The sequence below is a fragment of the Lepisosteus platostomus genome, unplaced genomic scaffold, assembly GCF_059453375.1.
Source record: "Lepisosteus platostomus isolate fLepPlt1 unplaced genomic scaffold, fLepPlt1.hap1 Scaffold_112_H1, whole genome shotgun sequence".
In the NCBI taxonomy this organism is placed as follows: Eukaryota; Metazoa; Chordata; class Actinopteri; order Semionotiformes; family Lepisosteidae; genus Lepisosteus; species Lepisosteus platostomus.
The window spans coordinates 145,391-147,728 of record NW_028291493.1 but is presented as its reverse complement, the minus strand read 5'-3'; the positions used below and the strand labels follow the sequence as shown (position 1 = coordinate 147,728).

The 2,338-nt window shown below is 47.6% G+C and overlaps 1 long non-coding RNA gene across 1 annotated transcript; it reads right to left on the bottom strand.

Annotated features, from left to right (window-relative positions):
• Positions 1 to 1,525: 1,525 nt before the first annotated feature.
• Positions 1,526 to 1,874, bottom strand: LOC148637643 (uncharacterized). The gene is made up of 2 exons (XR_015931281.1): positions 1,696 to 1,874; positions 1,526 to 1,617 (listed from the first exon to the last, which is right to left on the bottom strand). It is a non-coding gene; the product is annotated as an uncharacterized LOC148637643 (long non-coding RNA).
• Between the last annotated feature and the right edge of the window lie 464 nt (positions 1,875 to 2,338).

Sequence of the window (2,338 nt, the reverse complement as noted above, 5' to 3'; positions counted from 1 at the left end):
AGTCAAAGGTGTGTGTGCAGATCACTGTGATACACAGGCATCAACAAACTGACATACAATATTTAATGTTTAACCGATAAAACCCAAATGAACCAAACCTGAATAAATTAGTGGTGGAAAGGAGTCTTTTTATATAGCAAAACGTCTCTGAGCCTTTGGTAATAACGATGGGTATATAACCCATTGTCCTCAATATTAGAAATGAATCCTTGAGCACTGCTGTTGTACCAACAGTCCTCAAAAGTGCTGCCATTACCCCCGTCCCATAAAAGCCTAACATTACCCTTTCTTGCATAAACTGTAGAACGTGCCTTTACATTTCAGTTGCAGTTTAATCTATTATCACCCTACTCCCCACTTCATAACCTTCACTCTAATTCTGGTCTCCTAACTGTCCCCCAAGCCCGTCTACACTGTATTGGTGACAGGGCCTTCTCCTGTTATGCCCCCAGGCTCTGGAACTCTCTGCCCAAGGATACCAGAGTCACCTTCCCTAAACTCCTTCAAATTCAGACTCAACACCTTGTTCTGTAGAAGAGCCTTTACTGAACTGGTTCCATTCTTTAGCCCTCTGCTTCTACTTTCCTTAGTACCACCATCCATGGTCTCCTCTGTCTATTGGAATTGTTTTGTCCTGTGTATTCTTATTGTAATTCTGTCAAGTGCTTTGAGAAGCTACCTTCAGAACCATTATATAAAATAGTTTATCCTAAATCCTTGAAGCTTTAATAGGGCACTGCAGTAGGGCTAAGAATTGACAGTGTTAGTGGGCCAGCAGGATTTGTGCAAATTATAGGTAGGCACAAAGGAAGACTAGGATTCACTTGAAATTCATGACACGGGACACTGAAACAGTGGAGAGGCTTTGTGTAGTAAGCATTCAGTCTCAATCTACACAGTTTGTGCTGCTGGTAGAGGTGGTTGTGAACACCCGCCTTCCCAGTCAAGTACTGGGATCTCCAGTCTCAATCCTAATACTTCCCCATGACTGTCCAATACCACTACTGTGAAACCAACACCCATAAGACAAGACCTCCAAGATTCTAACTGCACAATTATTCACTGATGTTTGTGCACCAGTATTGTTCCTCTGCTAAGGTTGGGAAGGCCTACTTTACACCAAGCCCATGTTGACAATTCCTTCCTTGTGTTTCTTTTAGTCAGTTTGTGCAGCCTAGAATAGGACACCAGATCTCACTCTTACTGGGCACTACAGTAGCAACTCACACTCCATAAGCACTACCCATCTCAGAAACAGGAGGATTTCCAGTATATTGAACACCTCCGTCTCTCTCACAGTAAAAAAAGTCACACTGCCCTGCCCAAGGAATAGTGCGGCCATCTTCCCCCACTACAACGCTTTATTACTCCAGCCATTTTCAGTCCTCATTGGCAGCAATACGGGAAGCATTCTTGAAAGGGGAACCCCCACAAATACTTCCATTGATTAATGGGTCTCACTTCCCTTGAATTCCTCCACCCCATTCAAACCTATAAACCATAAAGAAACAAGGGCAGGCAGAAGGGTCTTTCACAGTTTTATTGAAATGTTGCCATTACAAGGCAAGTGGAGGCAGGAGAGTCACAAGGGCCAGGCTGGAGCCTTCATTCAGGCACCTGGGGAGAAAGAAGGAGAACAATCCAGCTGAACTGCAGGACACCACCCCTACAGGAGCTCCTCCTGCCAGACCCTACCTGTCCACTGGCCAACATCTCCAAAGTCCTCTGTTCCCTCCACATCCTCACTGGTGCTCTCTGCATCTTCACTGGAGCTCTGAGGGTCTCCCTCCTCATCCTCAGTCCAGTCAGCTCCCACATCCAGAGGAGCTTCTACTGGTGCCACAGCCACCCGACTGCTGGTCACCAGGCTCCTGGTACCTGTGGACAAGCAGCACCCAGGAGTGAGGGATCTGCTATACCCAGAGTCCCACAGTGATGCTACTCATCTAAACAGTCCCTTTGTCCAGCATGGGATCATTCCTCAGTTGTCCAAGCATGGTTGTCTCTTGAGCAGAGATGCATCCACAAGGGATAGAGAACCAGACCCACCTTCATTCCAACTGCCAGCACACCTGGACTCACAGCAGGCACAGGCCTCATGGTCACCATACAGCTCCTCCCACCTGGAGGAGAGGAGGACAGGTGAGGCCTCCACCTGGCATGTCCCAGAGCACCCTCAGCAGGCTCCTTGCAGAAGTACCTCTTCGCCTCCCTGTTGTAGGTGCAGGACTTGGTCCCTGGTGTTGCTTTAGCAGGAGCCACAGCCATGACACAGTGCATGTACAGCTCAGTCACTTCATGCTGCAAGAGGGAAGGTCACAGCATTAAGGGATCAAGG